This window comes from Rutidosis leptorrhynchoides, chromosome 8, assembly GCF_046630445.1.
Source record: "Rutidosis leptorrhynchoides isolate AG116_Rl617_1_P2 chromosome 8, CSIRO_AGI_Rlap_v1, whole genome shotgun sequence".
Lineage (NCBI taxonomy): Eukaryota > Viridiplantae > Streptophyta > Magnoliopsida > Asterales > Asteraceae > Rutidosis > Rutidosis leptorrhynchoides.
The window spans coordinates 162,769,226-162,795,316 of NC_092340.1; positions in this window are offsets into that span (position 1 = coordinate 162,769,226).

Sequence of the window (26,091 nt, forward strand, 5' to 3'; positions counted from 1 at the left end):
TCTTCAGTTTGTACTTTCTCGACGTGTTCTAAAACAGCATAGCAACCTTTTCTTATTAGTTTTTGTGCCTTCAAATTACTAATAAGATGTAGCTTCATGTTTCCCTTTTCTCCGTAAACCATTAAAGGTTCTCCTTCTTCTCGTACAATGCGAATTGCATTTTTGTAACATACGATCTCTGCTTTCATCTCCTTCAGCCAGTCCATGCCAACTATTACATCAAAACTCCCTAACTCTACTGGTATCAAATCAATCTTAAATATTTCGCTACCCAGTTTAATTTCTCGATTCCGGCATATATAATCTGCTGAAATTAATTTACCGTTTGCTAATTCGAGTAAGAATTTACTATCCAACGGCGTCAATGGACAACTTAATTTAGCACAAAAATCTCTACTCATATAGCTTCTATCCGCACCCGAATCAAATAAAACGTAAGCAGATTTATTGTCAATAAGAAACGTACCCGTAACAAGCTCCGGGTCTTCCTGTGCCTCTGCCGCATTAATATTGAAAACTCTTCCCCGACCTTGTCCATTCGTGTTCTCCTGGTTCGGGCAATTTCTAATAATGTGGCCCGGTTTTCCACATTTATAACAAACTACATTGGCATAACTTGCTCCGACACTACTTGCTCCGCCATTACTCGTTCCAACACCATTTGTTCCTTTCGTTCTGTTAACCCCTGGTCCGTAGACCTCACACTTCACCACGCTATGACCATTTATTTTACACTTGTTGCAAAATTTGGTGCAGAACCCCGAGTGATACTTTTCACACCTTTGGCATAGCTGCTTCTGATTGTTGTTGTTGTTGCGGTTGTTATTATTGTTGAGATGATTGTTGTAGTTGTTGTTGTTGTTGTTGTTGTTGTTGTTGTTGTTGTTGTTGTGCCGTTTGTTGCGATTGTTGGGATAGTTGTTGTTGTATTGGTGACTCTTATCACCGTTTTTCTCCCACTTTCTTTTGACTAGCTTCACGTTGGCCTCTTCGGCCGCCTGTTCTTTAATTCTTCCCTCAATCTGGTTCACTAGTTTGTGAGCCATTTTGTATGGAGGCAGGCTCATGTGAACTTATATCTTCTTAGATTCTCTCCGGTAACCCTTTCACAAATGCGTCGATATTCTCTTCCTCATCTTCGAACGCTCTCGGACACAATAGGCACAATTCTGTGAATCGGCTTTCGTACGAAGTAATATCGAATCCCTGTGTTCGTAACCCTCTAAGTTCTGACTTGAGCTTATTGACCTCAGTTCTGGGACGGTACTTCTCGTTCATCAAGTGCTTGAATGCTGACCACGGTAGCGCGTAAGCAGCATCTTGTCCCACTTGCTCTAGATAGGTATTCCACCATGTTAACGCAATACCTGTGAAGGTATGCGTAGCGTACTTCACTTTGTCTCCTTCAGCACACTTACTTATGGCAAACACCGATTCAACTTTCTCGGTCCACCGTTTCAATCCGATTGGTCCTTCGGTCCCATCAAATTCTGAAGGTTTGCAGGCAGTGAATTCCTTGTAGGAGCATCCTACACGATTTCTTGCGCCGTTAACTGTATTGCTAGATTCAGAGTTATTGTTAGTATGTAACGCGGCTTGTACTGCGGCTATGTTTGAAGTAAGAAAGGCACGAAATTCCTCTTCGCTCATATTCAAGGTTTGTCGAGTAGTCGGTGCCATTTCCTTCAAAATAGTCAAATGAAACAATTTAATCATACAGAATATTAAGAGTAGTCAATAGTATCTCGTAGCATAATATGAACTCATTTATAAAAGCTTTTTCTTCATATTAGCGTTTTATAAGTTTAAATTCGGGTACTACCTACCCGTTAAGTTCATACTTAGTAGCTAATATACAATTCAACTACTACAATTCCATATGAAAAACTGATTATAATAATATATCACATACAAATATTCTTCAAACTTACAACTTCGCTATATTACATATAACATGAAATATAGTACACTATGATACAGGACAGTTTTGTAGATAAATCTAGTTAATACGCAAGTTGTTCAGCAAAGGAAATAAAGACACGTAATTCATAAGTCCAGAAACAAGTCATGCATTCTGGTTTTACTAAGACGACTTCCCATCCTTGGTCTTGTGGAAAATAACCGTTATGACCATTAGCTAGGCAGCATGTTTTAATGTCGTCAAAAGGACGAGGGTTTCGTAATGACCAACAGCCCCGTAATAATCTAAAAACCTTGTTTCTCACCCCAACTACTGAATCCGTCACTTGTGAGAAAGTTTTATTTAAAAGCTGCAATCTGATGTTCTTTTTCTCACTTTGGTAAGAAGCGAACATCACTAACCCGTAAGCATAACATGCTTCTTTATGTTGCATGTTAGAAGCTCTTTCTAATTCACGAAATCCTATGTTGGGATATGTTGAGTCAAAATAGGTTCTTAACCCATAGCGTAAAATTGCATTTGGGTTCCCCGCATTTAATGCTTTAAAGAAAACACGGCGTAACTTACGGTCTCCCCAATGTGATATACCCCACCTATCAAAGGAAAGCCTTTTATAAACTAAGGCATTTCCGAAAAGTCTTTCAAATGTTTGACAAGTTAATTTCGCCATAACTAAATGTGCTGATGAATCCTGACCGACTCTAGACAAGATTTCCTCAATCATATCCTCTTGTAGGTCTTCTAAAATATTCGGTTGTCTACCCTTAACGTCCATTTTGTTTTTATACTGTAAAATAGACAATGATTAGATTCGTAAAAGATAATTAACAAACAATACAAGCAATTTTTACATAGAACATAAAAGCACAAGCACAGTACAATACATATAATACACCACATGATTACAACCCTCTAATCTGAATCACTGGTTTCTTCTTCTTCGGACTTGGTTTTTTTTCCTAATTTTCTAGGAATATATGATGTTCCTCTAATACGAGTCATCATTTTCCACATTGGTTTAGAAAAACCTGGTGGTTTAGAGGTTCCCGGGTTATTGTCACGATATTGAAAATACGGGTGTTGACGGTACATATAAAGTTCATCAGAATCGGAATCAGATTTCTCTATTTTGATGCCTTTTCCCTTATTATTTTCTTTTGCCTCATTAAATTGGGTCGGGGTAATTTCTATAACATCATCGGAATCCTCATCAGGATCCGATTCATCAAAAAATTGGTAATTTTCCCAATATTTTGCTTCCTTAGCGAAAACACCATTGACCATTATTAATTTTGGTCCATTGGTTGAGGATTTTCTTTTATTTGACCGGTTTTCTGTGGTTCCTACTATTCCCCCCTCCGGAACCTCTTCTTCTTCCGGTTCCTCTTCTTCTGGTTCCTCTTCTTCCGGTTCTGTTTCATCTTCTTCCGGTTCTTCGGGAACTTGTGAATCTTGCCAATAAATATTCGACTCTTTGTGATTATTAATTGGGTCAATGGGATTTGTGCTAGAGGTAGACATCTATCACACAATATCAAACATGATAAGAGATTAATATATCACATAATATTTACATGTTAATAATATATAGTTTCCAACAAAAATGTTAAGCAATCATTTTTAAAGAAAACACGGTCGAAGTCCAGACTCACTAATGCATCCTAACAAACTCGATAAGACACACTAATACAAATTTTCTGATTCTCTAAGACCAACGCTCTGATACCAACTGAAATGTCCCGTTCATATTGATTATAAACGTTCCATATTAATTGATTTCGTTGCGAGGTTTTGACCTCTATATGAGACGTTTTTCAAAGACTGCATTCATTTTTAAAACCACCATAACCTTTATTTTATCAATAAAGGTTTTAAAAACATTACGTAGATTATCAAATAATGATAATCTAAAATATACTGTTTACACACGACCATTACATAATGGTTTACAATAGAAATATATTACATCGACATATGTTTCTTGAATGCAGTTTTTACACAATATCATACAAACATGGACTCCAAATCTTGTCCTTATTTTAGTATGCAACAGCGGAAGCTCTTAGTATTCACCTGAGAATAAACATGCTTTAAACGTCAACAAAAATGTTGGTGAGTTATAGGTTTAACCTATATATATCAAATCGTAACAATAGACCACAAGATTTCATATTTCAATACACATCCCATACATAGAGATAAAAATCATTCATATGGTGAACACCTGGTAACCGACATTAACAAGATGCATATATAAGAATATCCCCATCATTCCGGGACACCCTTCGGATATGATATAAATTTCGAAGTACTAAAGCATCCAGTACTTTGGATAGGGTTTGTTAGGCCCAATAGATCTATTTTTAGGATTCGCGTCAATTAAGGTATCTGTTCCCTAATTCTTAGATTACCAGACTTAATAAAAAGGGGCATATTCGATTTCGATAATTCAACCATAGAATGTAGCTTCACGTACTTGTGTCTATTTTGTAAATTATTTATAAAACCTGCATGTATTCTCATCCCAAAAATATTAGATTTTAAAAGTGGAACTATAACTCACTTTCACAGATATTTCCTTCCTCGGAAATAAGACTTGGCCACGGATCGATTCACGAACCTATACAAATATGTACATATATATCAAAGTATGATTAAAATATAATTACAACCATTTTTATTATGTTTTAAAGATTTGAGTGTATTAAGTTAGCTGTCCTCGTTAGTAACCTACAACTAGTTGTCCAAAGTTAGATGTACAGAAATAAATCGATATATATTATCTTGAATCAATCCACGACCCAGTGTATACACGTCTCAGGCTAGATCACAACTCAAATTATATATATTTTTGGAATCCACCTCAACCCTGTATAGCTAACTCCAACATTACTGCATATAGAGTGTCTATGGTTGTTTCAAATAATATATATACATGGGTCAATATGATATGTCAAAACATTTGCATACGTGTCTATGGTATCCCAAGATTAAATAATATATTAGAATACATGTATAATACAATACAAGTTAGCTAGGATATGATTTGTATAGATTTGTTAAACATTTCCCGTAGCTAAAAAGATCAAAAATATCCAATCTTGTTTTACCCATAACTTCTTCATTTTAAATCCGTTTTGAGTGAATCAAATTGCTATGGTTTCATATTGAACTCTAATTTAAGAATCCAAACAGAAAAAGTATAGGTTTATAGTCGGAAAATTAAGTTACATGTCAATTACTAAAGAGGTAGTCATTTCCGTTGAAAGAACGACATCTTGATGACCATTTTGAAAAACATACTTTCACTTTGAGTTTAACCAAGATTTTTGGATATAGTTTCATGTTAATATGAAAAATCATTTTCCCAGAAGAACAACTTTTAAATCAAAGTTTATCATAGTTTTTAATTATCCAAACCAAAAAAGCCCCCGGTTTCACTACGACGGCGTATATCCGATTTTATGGTGTTCATCGTGTTTCCAGGTTTTAAATCATTAAGTTAGCATATCATATAGATATATAACATGTGTTTAGTTGATTTTAAAAGTCAAGTTATAAGGATTAACTTTTGTTTGCGAACAAGTTTAGAATTAACTAAACTATGTTCTAGTGATTACAAGTTTAAACCTTCGAATAAGATAGCTTTATATGTATGAATTGAATGATGTCATGAACATCATTACTACCTCAAGTTTTCTGGATAAAACTACTGTAAATGAGAAAAATGGATCTAGCTTCAAAGGATCCTTGGATGGCTTGAAAGTTCTTGAAGCAGAATCATGACACGAAAACAGTTCAAGTAAGATTTTCACTCGAAATAAGATTGTTATAGTTGTAGAAATTGAATCAAAGTTTGAATATGAATATTACCTTGAATTAGAAAGATAACCTACTATAAATAATAAAGGTTCCTTGATCTTAGATGATTACTTGGAATGGATTAGAAAGCTTGGAAGTAGACTTGTAAACTTGGAAGTATTCTTGATTTTTATGAAACTATACTTATGGAATTTATGAAGAACACTTAAAACTTGAAGATGGAACTTGAGAGAGATCAATTAGATGAAGAAAATTGAAGAATGAAAGTGTTTGTAGGTGTTTTTGGTTGTTGGTATATGGATTAGATATAAAGGATATGTAATTTTATTTTCATGTAAATAAGTCATGAATGATTACTCATATTTTTGTAATTTTATGAGATATTTCATGCTAGTTGCCAAATGATGGTTCCCACATGTGTTAGGTGAATCACAAGGGCTGCTAAGAGCTGATCATTGGAGTTTATATACCAATAGTACATACATCTAAAAGCTGTGTATTGTACGAGTACGAATACGGGTGCATACGAGTAGAATTGTTGATGAAACTGAACGAGGATGTAATTGTAAGCATTTTTGTTAAGTAGAAGTACTTTGATATGTGTCTTGAAGTCTTTCAAAAGTGTATGAATACATATCAAAACACAACATGTATATACATTCTAATGGAGTCGTTAAGTCTTCATTAGTCGTTACATGTAAGTGTTGTTTTGAAACCTTTAAGTTAATGATCTCAATTAATGTTGTTAACCCAATGTTTATTATATCAAATGAGATGTTAAATTATTATGTTATCATGATATTATGATGTATGAATATCTCTTAATATGATATATACATTAAAATATCGTTACAACGATAATCGTTACATATAAGTCTCGTTTCGTAATTCTTGAGTTAGTAGTCTTATTTTTACATATGTAGTTCATTGTTAACACACTTAATGATATATTTAAATATCATTTTATCATGTTAAATATAGTGTATCAATATCTTAATATGATATATATGTATTTAGTAGACGTTATCATAACGATAATCGTTATATATATCATTTCGAGTTTCTTAACTTAGTAATCTCATTTTTATGTATATCACACATTGTTAATATACTTAGTGAGATACTTACTCATCATAATCTCATGTCAACCATATATATATGTCTATATATACCACAACATGTAGTTTTTACAAATTTGTAACGTTCGTGAATCGCCGGTCAACTTGGGTGATCAATTGTCTATATGAAACTTATTTCATTTAATCAAGTCTTAACAAGTTTGATTGTTTAACACGTTGGAAACATATAGTCATGTAAATATCAATCTCAATTAATATATATAAACAAGGAAAAGTTCGGGTCACTACAATCTCCACTTGTTTCTCCACAACTGGGTGATCTTCCATTCCCCATTTTCTCTCAACAAACTTGTCATTCAACACCACCTGTTCGTTTACCTGTTCCAGTTCATCTACCTGTAAGACTTCCAGTGCGTCTATCGGTTCATCGACTTGTTCGTCTACCAGTTGCATATTTCCTGTCGTGTCGTGATGTTCTGTCGTGTCATGATGTTCTGGTGTTGTAGTTGTTTCATGTGAAGTTTCATGTGTTCCATTTTTTTCTCTTTCCACCACCACCCTTTGCACCTCCTTAACCACAAATTCATGTACCTTTTCCATTGTTATGAATTGGTCTCCCTTTTGTTACTTACCGAATTTGCTATATCCTAGCGTGCTACTAACACCTCTGGTTCTACCGCCGTGTTCTTTCCCCACATTAACTAACAAGGCATCCTCACCTTGTTTATCTGTCTTATCCTGGAACAAAACAAGAAAATTAATCGATTATAAAATAATTCTAAGTTAATAAGGCTATAAATACAAATTAAAGTATATTACAATTTTATTTACAAGGGACACATTCGTATCTGGAATTATTGGCCTCTTCGTTTCTTTCGTTCGCTTCATCCTTCCGAGTACATAATTCCTTCTAGCAGGATTGGAGATATCGTGTGTGACAACCCAGAAATTTCTGACCAAATTTAAACTTTAATCTTTATGTATTCCCGACACGATAAGCAAAGTTTGTAAGTTGAATCTCAAGAATTTTAAACTGTGTTCATACATTCATTTAACCTCGACCAAATTCTAACGATTCATGAACCATTAAATGAACGTATATAATTATGATGTATATATGTTTATATTATAACTTGAAAACGTTAATAAAATATTAGACGTATTATACTTTTCGTGAACGTATTTGTTTCAAAATATATTATCGGTAGAATTAGAAGATGTATCAAATGATTGAATTTTTAGATATATTGAATTATAATTACGAGTCTCTGTTAAGAGGTCCACTATGATTTGAGAAATCTATTCTTTTTAACGGTATTCGGAATAATTGGTAAAATGATTTTTAGAAGGAACAAAAGTGTCAATTAACGGGAACTAGACAAGGGTTAGTGGAGATTTCCGTTTGATTTTCAATTTTTGCTTTACAATAATTGTCTTGTGACTTTTGATCAGATAAACTATTAAACTTGTATATTAATTAACGTGGATGTAAAATTGTAGAAAATAGATAACTTAGAAGATGGATATCGAAAAGTTAAGTAAATTAACGTTTTACATTAAAATGATTTTATACGTTTACCTAACATTTAGACTTTATATCACGTTGCACCAACAAACGTTAAAAACTTGAAATTTATTAAAAGTATATTTAATCTTACTTTTCTAAAACATTTTTACGATATAATAACTTCATCTATTTTAACCTTTTAATAAAATGATTATTTTATATATTTAGTTTTAGAAAAACAAAGTTATCATATTTGATTTAAATGTATAAAAACGTTTCAATTTAAAAAGAACTTTATTAATTAGGATGTTTTATAAGATAATTGGTATTTTACTTTTAAAGAATTTAAATAAAGTTTATATTATAAATTACTAGTAAATAAAGCGTTTAAAAAAAAATGTAAACGTGATTGATATAATATTTTTCTACTATCCAAACGATTCCAAAATAACTTTAAAAATATAATTAGTTTTGAGAAAAACTAAATATTGTATTATTACATATTTCAATATGAACAAATATATATTTTAAATAAAGATATATATATATATATATATATATATATATATATATATATATATATATATATATATATATATATATATATATATATATATATATATATATATATATTATACAAGTAACAAAATATAATATTTTAACAGATGATTTAAAATGATACATTTTGATAAACTACGAGACTCTAATTTATAGAAGCAAATGACTACAACACTCAATTTTATAAGTTACATTTATCATAAGGTAATTTATTGATAAATAAGTCAAATTATTATTAAGGGTACACGTCGCGTAATGTAAAGGGCTAGTTTTCTAAACGTACGAAAGTGCGTTCGAAAAACCAAAAGTGGTACATGAGTAGAGTGACAATGTCCGTGTCATTTGAGTAAAAATTACACTTTTACCATGAGCGTAAATATAATATAATATATAATTAATTATATAGATTAAATAATTATTTATAATTAATATATTCGAGTGTCGGCAGCTTTGATTGAACGAATGTGAGCTGCATACAGGGACCATGCGATCGCATGGCCCTTCCCCTTGCCACCCATACGATCGCATGGCTAGGTAAGTATGGTCAAGTCTTTAAAAGGTCGAACGAATTCTGTTTTTGCACATACACATAAAACATATCCATCTCTCTCTGATCTCTCTACTCCGTAATATTTATTTAATTTATTATTATTATTATTATTATTATTATTATTATTATTATTATTATTATTATTATTATTATTATTATTATTATTATTATTAATCTTATTAGTATTAGTAGCATTAGGAGCGATATTATTAGTATTATTACATAAAATACTACGACGAGGTCATGAGCGAGTAATTTCAAAACTGGTGTTCGAGTAGGATAGGGCTAAGGAAATTATGGGTTATAGCTTTGGAGGTGATGGGTAATATTCATTGGTTTGCTCGTGAGGTCAATCTAGTGTTTATCATCTCCGTTGCGTCGACGTACCTTTCTTGCAATATTGAATCTCAATATTGATACGTGAGCACTCATAACTTAACTTTTATTTATTAATAGTGTATCCCTGACTAGTGCTCGAGTATTTAGGATTATGCATGCTTGTACTCTTGATATTGCCTTTAGTTAGGTTATGTTAAATCCTGAATTAGTTATATATGCGGTTGAGATAAGGTATAAGATATGCATGTCGTTGGAAAGCTAGCGAAAAATTAAGAACTTTCCCTTTAGATATCGAATGGTTTCGATAAACGGATTTGAAGTTATAGTCAATCGAATTTTTGTATTATTATTAAAAATGATTATTATTATCGTCATTATTATCGTCGTTCTAGTTTTATCTTATTATTATTATTTTTATTATTATTATTATTATTATCTTTATCAATAAAAGGATTTATCATTAAAAATTGTTATTGTTATTATTATTACTATCGTTATTATCGTTGAAGTTATAATTAGTATTATTATATTATTATTATTATCTAATTATTCTTATTATTATTATTATTATTATCATTATTATTATTATCATTATTAAATATATATATATATCATTATTTAAAAATGGTTATTGTTATTGTTATTATTATTATTATTATTATATTATCATTAAAATAATTATTAGTATTATCGTTAATAATGTCATAGTAATTATCATTATTCGTATTATTGTAATTAAAACTAATATTAGTAACACCTAATTATTTTGATTACTATAATTATCATTATTATGAACAGGATATAAAAGACGATTAAAAACTATTAAATGAAACGATTATGAAATAATGAGTAAGAGTATCATGATGAAATTAAAATATTATAAGATATTGATTTAAATAAAATTATCGTTCTTATTATGTTTATTATTACTATTATTATTAAAAGTATCGTTAGTATTAAAACTATCATTTTAATAAAAATGTCATTGTTACTATAAAATATCATTATTATTATCATTTTAAATAGAATTATTATTTTAAAAATAATATTAAAAAGTATTGTAAATATTAAAGTTATCATAATTAGAATTATCATTTTATCATAATGTCATCTTAGTAATTATAAATATTGATATTTTTATAATAATAATAATTATTACAAAATAATACAACTTTTACTTACTATTATTATAGATATTAGTTTATCAAATAAATATGTGATACAAACATATTTTACTTCGTGTAATAAATTACTTTAATAATACCTATCATATTATCTTTATGATATTAAATGAACTCTATAAATTTTATTACTTAATATATATAAAAGTATATTTTATTATATAAATTTTAATATAAAATTTTATTTATTAATAAATGAATTATATTATTTACTCTAATAAATATTTTAAAGATGTTTAAAAATATAAAACGACGATATTTAAAATATATTATAATCATGTATAAATTTTGGAAATCATTTTGAGTCAAATTGTTTTTTTTTTTGTTGATTTTTGCATATTAGTCTCGAGCATTAGGATTGTGGTACACTATGACCTGACCTAATTTATTAGATAAATATTGATCAACATACAAATATATATATATATATATATATATATATATATATATATATATATATATATATATATATATATATATATATATATATATATATATATATATATATATATTTAATTTAAGTTCGTGAATCTGAGGCCAACCTTGCACTTGTTCAATGATGTTATATGTATTTTTACTACGAAATACAATATGGTGAGTTTCATTTGCCTTTTTACCCTTTATATTTTTTGGGCTGAGAATACATGCGAAATTTTTATAAATATTTTATGAAATAGACACAAGTAATCGAAACCACATTATATGGTTGAATGATCAAAGCCGAATATGCCCCTTTTTAGCTTGGTAGCCTAAGAATTTGGGAACAGACCCCCAAATTGACGCGAATCCTAAAGATAGATCTATCGGGCCCAACAAGCCCCATTCTGGAATTTAGAATGCTTTAGTACCTCGATTTTATCATCTCCGATGGGTGTCCCGGAATGATGGGGATATTCTATATACATCTTGTTATTGTCGGTTACCAGGTGTTCAATCCATATGAATGATTTTTGTCTCTATGCATGGGACGTATATTTATGAGAACTGGAAATGAAATTCTTGTGGTCTATTAAAATGATGAAAATGAATGATTATGATAAACTAATGAACTCACCAACCTTTTGGTTGACACTTTAATGCATGTTTATTCTCAGGTGTTAAAGAAATCTTCCGCTGTGCATTTGCTCATTTTAAAGATATTACTTGGAGTCTTTCATGGCATATTTTGAAGAACGTTGCATTCGAGTCATTGAGTTCATCAAAGATTATTATTTAGTCAATTTATAGTTGGATAGTGGATATTATGAAATGGTATGCATGCCTGTCAATTTTCGATGTAAAGAAAGTTCGTCTTTTAAAAACGAATGCAATGTTTGTAAAATGTATCATATAGAGGTCAAATACCTCACGATGTAATCAACTATTGTGATTCGTTTATAATGTATATGAACGGGTCCCTTCAGTTGGTATCAGAGCGGTGGTCTTAGCGAACCAGGTCTGCATTAGTGTGTCTAACTGATAAGTCGTTAGGATGCATTAGTGAGTCTGGACTTCGACCGTGTCTACATGTCAAAAGTTTTGCTTATCATGTCTAGCCGGAAATCATCCACTTATCACCCTTAAAAAATTTCCTGCTTAGTCTAGACACGTCTTGCTGCATTGATTGCATGAATAGTGTATAGATAAAAAAATTCATATCTTAGCGTATCTGCTAAATCATATCTTATCGTATCAATTACTGTAAACGTTGCCTGATATATTTCGTAAATTCCTCCGTAATTTATGAAATCTTTTATTCTATATATATGGATATTCTATGTAATTAGAATACCATTCGTTAGACAAAATCATTTCATATCGAAAAATCCTTTATCCTATCGTACGAAATGGAATTCGTCATCAGTTCAAGTCACTCGGATTCAGAAATGGAATCCCATTCAAGCTCCGAAAGCAGTATAACCGGAATAGATCAACCAATCAGTCATTATCTATTTTGGATGAATTTGGGATGGGTTCGTAGCCTTCTCAAACATTGGAGACAAGAAGAAGGTGATCCCTTCCATCCACCATATTGCCCTTTTGGCGAAGAACCTGAAGCACTTACTGGCGAACCTGTCCGAAACACCATTTTCTCTCTCATTTCCAGAGTATCTCGTCACGATTATATACTACATCAAATTCTAGATTTTATATATCCGCTCATCCGAACTGTCAATCACCCCAGTGTAATAGAAGAAGTCAACGGGCTTCGCGCTCGGGTAGTGGCTTTAGAGAACATGGTGCAAAGGTTACAAACACTAGCAGCAGCAACAACATCATAACCAGTACCACCATCATCAACGACAACAGTACCATTACCAACCCCAACCAAAACCGCATTGTAAACCTCAACTTCACAATCTGTCCCACGAGCATCAACGTCGTACGCACCATAGATACCAAGGAGTACCAATAACAATAACTGACGAAGTATTAATTCATAACTTCATTGGAGAAACATTCCGCGGCGATTATGTAATCTCTAAAGTCTTAGAGATTATCTAATCTAGCCCTAACCATAAACCAGTTAAGCGAACCAAAATGATAGAAGGAAGAGTAGAAACCCTGACAAAAATGGTGTGTGATTAACAAGCTAAACTTGTTTTACCAACAGCATCAACAGTACCATCAGTGTCACCAGCATCGTCAATACAGTCAACATCAAAATCAACAACACCTATAACATCACTAACTCCGTCAGTTCAAGAATCACTGTGGACATCATTACGAATCAATGACGCATATATTGTATCGACGAGTTATGAAGAATTAACTCATTCTCTTTGAAGAAATTATATGTATATATATATATGTATATATATATATATATATATATATATATATATATATATATATATATATATATATATATATATATATATATATATATATATATATATATATATATATATGTATATATATATATATATATATATATATATATATATATATTGAAATAAAAATAAATCTTTTCGTGCTAAGCTATTGTGTGTGAATCTTAACTACTCAGTTAATTCATATTACAAATATGCAATAATGTACGTCCTTCACCTACAACTTAACCATCGTTAACTACAATCTCTATCTCAATTCAACAAATTTCAATTCATAATAAATCAAGGATATATTTGATTTTACACCTTCATCATCGATGTAACCGAAAGTTTTCAGATACCATCATTCATACTTTGCGAAGTTCACAAGAATTTAACAAAAACCAACATCACGCCTCAACAAATAGCGAAGTATTGATTCATAATTTCAATATTATTGAAGAAATAATTATGTAATCTCTAAAGCCTTCAAGGGATTATTCAATTCTAGTTCCAACCGTAAATCGAATGAGTTTAATTTAGTATTAACTCATTAAAATCTATGGTACATCTGAAGAGAATATACACATATATATCTTCATAAAGACTGTAATAAAATTCTTTTGTACGAAATATTAATTGTGAAATTTTTTTTTAACGGGTAGGTAATACCCGAGATATATATATATATATATATATATATATATTCACAATTAATATGTTACATTCTTTGAATCTGATTAAGCAAATTATCAACTATACTCCCTACTTTCACAATAATATACATTCGTTCATAGAAATCAAAACAACCATACTCATTCAAACTCAATTACATATTCTGATTTTGAAACCTCAGAATTCAATTCGAGATATAACCGGTACCATCACTTTTTGATTCCTACATCTTTCGAAGCTATATTTTGACTTCAAAACTGTGTTAGAACATCAAATGTATATTAACGATTACAATCTGTGTTCAAACCCTTTGAAAATTTCTGAAGACACTTCAATTAATGAGCAATCGAGATGGTGATCCAACCACATATTACCCACAGTTATGTACTTAAAAAGCTCTCAAAACCAAAGTCATAGTTCAACACATATATGTGTTAGATCCTTTGGCATTTATTAGCAAAAATAACTTTGCAATTTCTTTTCAAAGTAGCAAATTCTATCACAGCTCCAGCAAGACAACTTCGATTTTTCATTCGGAGTAGCCTTATCATAGTCTTGATATATAGGTTGCCCTTTCGCCATTGTTACCGGGGAACCTTTCATATCTCGCCATATTAGCAGTAAACTTATCAGCAACCGTAATGATCTGAGATTTTTTCGAAAAGTCATTATATTTATCAAAACCCCATCATTTACTCATCTGCCTCTTGTAACGAGAATTGCCATACGAATCATTGGGAATTAGCAATCAGTATTTTGAAATCTCGCAGCATGTTGATGCCAACAGTTATACATATAACGTCTATCTCCAAGGCTTACATACTTCAAATGTGAAGTTTCTGAAAAACACCTTGAATTACAAACTAGTTCTTGAAATGCTGACGAAGCAGCAACAACTGTAAACGATCTTAACAGTAAAAAGCTTGATGATAAAGATTAGTGTATTGGTAAAGCTCAGGAAAAGAGAAGTTTTAGAACTGGAAAACGTATTGAGCAAAATATGAAGGAGGCTGTGCACAAATCACAAAGACTGAACCTGCCTTCAAAGAATCCAAATGATTCAGTTTCTGCTGAAGTCATTAACAAATACCTTGCTCCTGATCATAAACCCCTGCGGATAATATTCTTCAACATCCTCTGATATTAGAAATTCTAATATATCATCATATCTTTCATTATAAATATCCTCCATATTTCTAAAAATATTTTCATAATTAATCTTATCTGAAATCATTTACCTCTTCGCGCTATCTGTATTACATCATAAAAGAAACTATTTTAGTTTCTAAATTCTGAAACATTCGAGTTTAAAATAGGAATATTTTTGAAGTAGTGTTGGGAGCTGAAGCATGAGTTAGTATAATATAATGACACTTGATCAACGTGATTATATTACAGTAAGTCATACTGAGTTTCTAAATGGAACATGATGGTTCACAGATCATAACATCATCATGCGCCATGTTACACGACTATTGTATTCTCTTTAACCTCTAAAATATCAAGAAAATATTTCTTGATGATTCGGCCTTTTCTGAGGTATTCTAGTAATTTGACAAGTCAAGATCGTGCCATTACAATTTCCTTCTTAGAACATTAACAATGTTCATTCCGAAATTCATATCTGCGAATTATGGACCATTATAAGTGGAACTTACTCGCAAGAAGAAGAAACGAATGGACAAAGCTCCGAAACAGAAATTGGGGTATAAGTCACAGCAAATAAAAGAAAGCATTAACTGGGGACTACAATGATTATGGGAGACAGAAGCAGGGACATCGAAATATAAGAGAAGATATAAAATCCAACAACCACCCAGAAACTATAAACCGTAGATATCGATACAGATAGCAATATAAAGACACGGGAGAACTAAAAACACTATAAAACCAAGAGTATAGTAAAAGTAAATAGATTATTCCGGTGGCAGATGAAAGAGAAGAATGACAGAGATGAAGGTTAGGAGTATATCAAGAATCAGAACTGGATGGAGCATATTGACGAATGCTTTAAAATATGAGATGAGGGAGAAAGACTAGAAGGTGTGAGTTGTAAAGAAACGAAGAGGGTGGATTTATAACAAAATATCCGACAGAGCAATCAAAATGGACGATTGCATTTAAAGCGGATCCTAATTCCCTTGGGTACCGGAGAATCAAATCTTATTACGAAGATTTTCTCCAAATCTCTTGAACTTGAAAATCAATCCTATCTACGTCAAAAGATATGACGAATCTATAGCTACTCATTTCACTCTTTTGGTAATAGCTTCACTCGTACTCTTCACAAAATAAAATGGTTTTATCCATATTACTCAATGATGATAAAACCATAATCTTCAGCTTATATGCGTCATGAAAAAATATATATTGTCAGCCATGACCATCCAAATCAAATTTCAGGACGAAATTTCTTTAACGGGTAGGTACTGTGACAACCCGAAAATTTCCGACCAAATTTAAACTTTAATCTTTATATATTCCCGACACGATAAGCAAAGTTTGTAAGTTGAATCTCAAGAATTTTAAACTGTGTTCATACATTCATTTAACCTGGACCAAAATTCCAACGATTCACGAACCATTAAATGAACGTATATAATTATGTATGTATATATGTTTATATTATAACTTGAAAACGTTAATAAAATATTAGACGTATTATACTTTTCGTGAACGTATTTGTTTCAAAATATATTATCGGTAGAATTAGAAGATGTATCAAATGATTGAATTTTTAGATATATTGAATTATAATTACGAGTCTCTGTTAAGAGGTCCACTATGATTTGAGAAATCTATTCTTTTTAAAGGTATTCGAAATAATTGGTAAAATGATTTTTAGAAGGAACAAAAGTGTCAATTAACGGGAACTAAACAAGGGTTAGTGGAGATTTTCGTTTGATTTTCAATTTATGCTTCACAATAATTGTCTCGTGACTTTTGATCAGATAAACTATTAAACTTGTATATTAAGTAACGTGGATGTAAAATTGTAGAAAATAGATAACTTAGAAGATGGATATCGACAAGTTAAGTAATTTAACGTATTACATTAAAATGATTTTATACGTTTACCTAACCTTTAGACTTTATATTACGTTGCACCAACAAACGTTAAAAACTTGAAATCTATTAAAAGTATATTTAATCTTACTTTTCTAAAACATTTTTACGATATAACAACTTCTTCTATTTTAACCTTTTAATAAAATGATTATTTTATATATTTAGTTTTAGAAAAACAAAGTTATCATATTTGATTTAAATGTATAAAAACGTTTCAATTTAAAAAGAACTTTATTAATTAGGACGTTTTATAAGATAATTTGTATTTTACGTTTGAAGAATTTAAATAAAGTTTATATTATAAATTACTAGTAAATAAAGCGTTTAAAAAAATGTAAACGTGATTGATATAATATTTTTCTACTATCTAAACGATTCTAAAATAACTTTAAAAATATAATTAGTTTTGAGAAAAACTAAATATTGTATTATTACATATTTCAATATGAACAAATATATATTTTAAATAAAGATATATATATATATATATATATATATATATATATATATATATATATATATATATATATATATATATATATATATATATATATATATATATATATATATATATAAATTATACAAGTAACAAAATATAATATTTTAACAGATGATTTAAAATGATACATTTTGATAAACAACGTGAAAGGACCCGTTCATATACATTATAAACGATTCACAATAGTTGATTACATCGCGAGGTATTTGACCTCTATATGATATATTTTACAAACATTGCATTCGTTTTTAAAAGACAAACTTTCTTTACAACGAAAATTGACGGTATGCACACCATTTCATAATATATCCAACTATAATTGACTTAATAATAATCTTGATGAACTCAATGACTCGAATGCAACGTCTTTCAAAATATGCCATGAATGACTCCAAGTAATATCCTTAAAGTGAGCTAATGCACAGCGGAAGATTTCTTTAATACCTGAGAATAAACATGCTTTAAAGTGTCAACCAAAAGGTTGGTGAGTTCATAGGTTTATCATAACAATCATTTCAATATATTAATAGACCACATGATTTCCGTTTATAAATATATGTACACTCGTAAGTGTATAAAAGTATTCTATAAGTTGTAGGCACCCGGTAACAAGCCTTAACGTTCATGTTTTACCCTCTGAAGTACACCAGATCAGGTGTGTTTAAAATAACCTCGAAGTACTAAAGCATCCCATAGTCAGGATGGGGTTTGTCAGGCCCAATAGATCTATCTTTAGGATTCGCGCCTACCGTACATAGACAAGTAGTTTAATGTTACCAAGCTAAGGGTATATTTCTGGTTTAAACCCACGTAGAATTAGTTTTAGTACTTGTGCCTGTTTCATAAAACATTTATAAAAACAGCGCATGTATTCTCAGTCCCAAAAATATATATAAAAGGGAGCAAATGAAACTCACTTTTGCCTTGAAGGTATTTAATTCGACTTGGTCTCCGATAGATATCACGAACCTAACCATATATATAATATATCAACATATTTTCTTTTTTAAGTAATCGTTACATATATATATACTATTAATACTTTTAATATTTTCTTAGTCCGTAGTTAGCAGTCTGATGTTAGTGGTCCACAATTAGTTGCTTAAATAAAATAAATAAATACCCCATCGTATTCGTATTGATCAGAATTAATCTCGACCCATGGTACCATGTTGTCAAATGACGTGTTGCGTACATAAAGTACCGTGTTGTCAAATGACGTGTTGCGTACAATCATGAGGTCTTATGATTAATCTTCTCGTGTTGTTTACGGGTGGTCCTGAAATATATAAAATCAAATCATAAGTAATTATATATAAAATATCATATTAATTAGAAAAGATATGATTAATTTACTTTTTCTCCAAATATTTTCGTAGCCAAACTAGCTTCGGATACCCAATCTTGTTTTAGTCGTAGTTTCTTCATTACAACTCCGTTTTTGTTGGTTCAACTTGCCACTTCCTTGGATTGAGTCAAATTTTAAGAATATGAACTGAAAATACCTTAGTTTGTATTCGAAATCATAGGTTATAGGTCAAACTTTGGTGAAACTTATGAAAGTGATCATTTTCCATCATAAAAACAACATTTAATGATCATTTTTCTAAAAATACTTACACTTTGAGTTAAACCATGAAATTTTTATGTGTTAACATATTCATAAGAAATATCATTTTTCCAGAACATGAACTTTCAATTCAAAGTTCAAGATGGTTTTTAATTATCCAACCCAAAACAGCCCCCGGTTGCACTCCGACGACGTAGATTCAGTTTTTAAGATGTTCTTTGTAAAATCAAGTTATATCTTGTTAGGTTAGCATATCATTATGATATATTACAGGTCTTGAAGTGTTTTAAAATTCAAGTTAGAAGGATCTATTTAGTTTGCGAACAAGTTTGAAATCATTCAAACTATGTTCTTGTTGTTAAAATTTTATACCACAAAATAAGATAGCGATATGAATATGAATTGAATTAGATTATTTACAAGGTTACTACCTCAAGTTACTTAGACAAAGTTATTGCAAAAGATAAGAAATAATCTTGGAATCAAAGAGTGGTGGAGTTAGATCAAAAGGTTGGAAGTAAACTTCTTCAAATGGGTGGTTATTTTGATATGTTCTTGAAAGAGTTTTCTTATGGTGTTTAAGGCTTGTAATTGAAGCTAAATGATGGGGAAAATACTTGGAGATGATCAAGTATGAAGTTAGGAGTATTTTGAGAGAGAAATGAGGGTGTAGGTATGAAAAAATGGAGTGAAGAAATGGTGTTCATTTATAAAAACGTTTTTAGTTTATAAAGAAAGAAAAGGATACCTAATTTTGTTTTCTTACTAATAATTCATACTACTTGACAAATCCTAGTTACCTCATATCTAGGGTAGTAATAATGTTGATTAGGATGTTGATTTGATGTGTATATAACAATAGTAAATACGTATAGAAGCTGGGTATGATATGGGTACATATACCCTAGATATACGTATAGAAATCTTAAGGAAACGGAACGAGAATTCAAATATAGCTATCTTTTGTGAATATACTTATATTATTTTATGTATTTAAGTCCTTAAAAAGTGATTAAATACTTTATATATACGATACGTGTATAAGCATTATATATTATAAGTATATATATCAAAGAATGTTACGTATAGTTATCGTTTTGAAAACTTAAGTTAGTAGTTTCAAAATATACTTATAACTCATTGTCATTAGTACACAATGAGATGTTAAACCATCCTTAGATCATGTTAAATATATATAAATAGATATATATACACAAACGTATAATTATCGTATGTTATATAGTTCGTGATATCATCGGTCATATTGGACGGTCAAACGTTGTGTAAAACTCTTTTCAAAAACACAAGTCTCAACAATTTGGATTGCTTATCATGTTGGTATGGTTTAATTTATGTAAATATTAATCTCATAAGTATAATTTGGTCGGAAAATTCCGGGTCATTACACAACGAGACTCTGATTTATAGAAGCAAATGACCACAACACTCAATTTTATAAGTTACATTTATCATAAGGTAATTTATTGATAAATAATTCAAATTATTATTAAGGGTACACGTCGCGTAACATAAAGGGCTAGTTTTCTAAACGTACGAAAGTGCGTACGAAAGTGCATTCGAAAAACCGAAAGTGGTACATGAGTCGAGTGACAACGTCCGTGTCATTAGAGTAAAAATTACACTTATACCATGAGCATAAATATAATATAATATATAATTAATTATATAGATTAAATAATTATTTATAATTAATATATTTGAGTGTCGGCAGCTTTGATTGAACGAATGTGAGCTGGATACAGGGACCACGCGATCGCATGGCCCTTCCCCTTGCCATCCATGCGATCGCATGGCTAGGTAAGTATGGTATAGTCTTTAAAAGGTCGAACGAATTCTATTTTTGCACATACACATAAAACATATCCATCTCTCTCTCTGATCTCTCTACTCCGTAATATTTATTTAATTTATTATTATTATTATTATTATTATTATTATTATTATTATTATTATTATTATTATTATTATTATTATTATTAAGATTATTATTATTATTAATCTTAAATCTTATTAGTATTAGTAGCATTAGGAGTGATATTATTAGTATTATTACATAAAATACTACGACGAGGTCATGAGCGAGTAATTTCAAAACTGGTGTTCGAGTAGGATAGGGCTAAGGAAATTATGGGTTATAGCTATGGAGGTGATGGATAATGTTCATGGGTTTGCTCGTGAGGTCAATCTAGTGTTTATCATCTCCGTTGCGTCGACGCACCTTTCCTGCAATATTGAATCTCAATATTGATACGTGAGCACTCATAACTTAACTTTTATTTATTAATAGTGTATCCCTTACTAGTGCTCGAGTATTTAGGATTATGCATGCTTGTACTTTTGATATTGCCTTTAGTTAGTTATGTTAAATCCTGAATTAGTTATATATGCGGTTGAGATAAGGTATAAGATATGCATGTCGTTGGAAAGCTAGCGAAAAATTAAGAACTTTTCCTTTAGATATCGAATGGTTTCGATGAACGGATTTGAAGTTATAGTCAATCGAATTTTTGTATTATTATTAAAAATGATTATTATTATTTTCGTTCTAGTTTTATCTTATTATTATTATTATTATTATTATTATTATTATTATTATTATTATTATTATTATTATTATTATTATTATTATTATTATTATTATTATTATTATTATTATTATCTTTATCAATAAAAGGATTTATCATTAAAAATTGTTATTGTTATTATTATTACTATCGTTATTATCGTTAAAGTTATAATTAGTATTATTATTATTTTTATTATCTAATTATTCTTATTCTTATTATTATTATTATTATTATTATCATTATTATTATTATCATTATTAAATATATATATCATTATTTAAAAATGGATATTGTTATTGTTATTATTATTATTATTATATTATCATTAAAATAATTATTAGTATTATCTTTAATAATGCCATAGTAATTATCATTATTCGTATTATTGTAATTAAAACTAATATTAGTAACACCTAATTATTTTGATTACTATTATTATCATTATTATGAACACGATATAAAAGACGATTAAAAGCTATTAAACGAAACGATTAGGAAATAATGAGTAAGAGTATCATGATGAAATTAAAATATTATAAGATATTGATTTAGATAAAATTATCGTTCTTATTATGTTTATTATTACTATTATTATTAAAAGTATCGTTAGTATTAAAACTATCATTTTAACAAAAATTATCATTTTAATAAAAATGTCATTGTTACTATAAAATATCATTATTATTATCATTTTAAATAGAATTATTATTTTAAAAATAATATTAAAAAGTATTGTAAATATTAAAGTTATTATAATTAGAATTATCGTTTTATCATAATGTCATCTTAGTAATTTTAAATATTGATATTTTTATAATAATAATAATTATTACAAAATAATACAACTTTTACTTACTATTATTATAGATATTATTTTATCAAATAAATATGTGATACAAACATATTTTACTACGTGTAATAAATTACTTTAATAATACCTATCATATTATCTTTATGATATTAAATGAACTCTATAAATTTTATTACTTAATATATATAAAAGTATATTTTATTATATAAATTTTAATATAAAATTTTATTTATTAATAAATGAATTATATTATTTACTCTAATAAATCTTTTAAAAATATTTAAAAATATAAAACGACGATATTTAAAATATATTATAATCATGTATAAATTTTGGAAATCATTTTCAGTCAAATTGTTTTTTGTTGATTTTTACATATTACTCTCGAGCATTAGGATTGTGGTACACTATGACCTGACCTAATTTATTAGACAAATATTGATCAACATACAATATATATATATATATATATATATATATATATATATATATATATATATATATATATATATATATATATATATATATATATATATATATATATATATATATATATATTTAATTTAGGTTCGTGAATCTGAGGCCAACCTTGCACTTGTTCAATGATGTTATATGTATTTTTACTATGAAATACAGTATGGTGAGTTTCATTTGCCTTTTTACCCTTTATATTTTTTGGGCTGAGAATACATGCGAAATTTTTATAAATGTTTTATGAAATAGACACAAGTAATCGAAACTACATTATATGGTTGAATGATCGAAGCCGAATATGCCCATTTTTAGCTTGGTAGCCTAAGAATTTGGGAACATACCCCCAAATTGACGCGAATTCTAAAGATAGATCTATCGGGCCCAACAAGCCCCATTCTGGAATTTGGATTGCTTTAGTACTTCGATTTTATCATGTCCGATGGGTGTCCCAGAATGATGGGATTATTCTATATGCATCTTGTTAATGTCGGTTACCAGGTGTTCAATCCATATGAATAATTTTTGTCTCTATGCATGGGACGTATATTTATGAGGACTGGAAATGAAATTCTTGTAGTCTATTAAAATGATGAAAATGAATGATTATGATAAACTAATGAACTCTCCAACCTTTTGGTTGACACTTTAAAGCATGTTTATTCTCAGGTGATAAAGAAATCTTCCGCTGTACATTTGCTCATTTTAAAGATATTACTTGGAGTCTTTCATGGCATATTTTGAAGAACGTTGCATTCGAGTCATTGAGTTCTTCAAAGATTATTATTAAGTCAATTTATAGTTGGATAGTGGATATTATGAAATGGTATGCATGCCTGTTAATTTTCGATGTAAAGAAAGTTTGTCTTTTAAAAACGAATGCAATGTTTGTAAAATGTATCATATAGAGGTCAAATACCTTGCGATGTAATCAACTATTGTGATTCGTTTATAATGTATATGAACGGGTCCCTTCATCGTGGTATACTGTACGCTTTTCAGGATCATTTTTCTCCATATCCCATTCATCTTGATGGCCTCGATAACCTGAACGTCCTACACGGGCGTAATTATCTTTTGGTTGTTTCAAGACGTTTAATCTACCTTTTTCTCGTAATTCCTTTCCAATTTGCATGGGATTAAAAAGCACATTAGTTTCCATCAATTTAAAAATGTAATTCCATATATATTTAAAAGCAAATGAATAACACTAACCCTTTTTGCTGGTATATCTTCAAGTTCACAAAATTGTCTACATTTAGCTGCAGTTATGGAACCGTAATCTGGACATTCTTCATAAGGAAGCTTGCCTTGAACCATATACATTCTTAACTTGGCCCTGAATCTCTTAAAAGCCCTGTTGCAATGATGAAGTGTTTGTTTCTTCGCAAAATCATCTTTGATAAAATGATGTTCCTGTAAATGTTGTTACATATATAATTAAACATTAGTTTAACCAATTTTGATACCTTTATGAAACAAAATTCTTATAAGTTATGATTTGATACCTTTATGTCCAACCATAACGCTTCTTTCTCATCTACAGATACTACTTTCCAATCTTCCTCAATAAAATCAATCATACGCCTTGTAAGAACACCTATGTTACTGGCAAACATAGCTTGATATTTTCCTATCGCCTGCCCTAATCGGTCAAATTCAACCACAAATGGAATCACTGATTTTTCTTTAAGTTTGTTAACTCCTCGTTTAGGCCTATTGTTTTGACTCTATATACATGAAAAAAATCAATAATAAGAATCTAACAATAATAACAATACTAATACCTTAACAATACTAGTAGTTCTAGGTATACATACAATAGAATTGAAATCATACACGTACCATGATATTTGATGTATCAAGTTCTTGAATTTATCGAATTTAGCGAGTTTCTGCAGTTACCTACAGAGTTCGTGGGATTGTGTATAGAACTATGTAATTGCAAAACAACAAAATGCTTAACTGACGGTTTGTAGTAGCGATTTGAAGGAGTTTGGATCACTGCCAGGGTTTGTGAAAATAATACAACAGTAAATGAGACTGGCGGTTTGTTTCAATTATGATCGGAGGTTGTTTTGTGTCGATTAGAAGTGTCAATTAGGTTGGCGATTAATTTAAAATTTTCGAGACCAAATGGTGGGTGATTTGGCCATTAACCTGATCTGATGATGAAGAAGATTAGGTATTTTACCTATAGTAAAATATTTCATATTTTTTAATACTCCGTAATAAGCTACTTCACTCGGCCCATAAAAAACTAATTAATGGCAAAACTGATCCGGTATTTTAAAAATATCTGTTTAAAAAAAAGCAAGACAAAATATCCCTCACCTTCTCAAGTACCTCATACGGAGTATCTCTTCACCTGCTACCATCTCTGTACTTGTAATAACGATCAACTACAACCATCTCCCGCCATGTCGAGCTCAGGTTATTGTATTTTCTAAAACAAAATTTTTTGTTTATTAACTGTAAGCACTAAAATAGACATTCATAACAGGGTTTTCCGAATTGAAAACCTAAAAAATTTAGAACAAAGTTTAACATCACATTTATTTATTTTAAATCATTAAAATCAAACAACAGATCTACACTTTATCTGTATTTATGCTTTTTTATTTGCACCTGAATCTATTTTATCTCACAGTTATGTGCA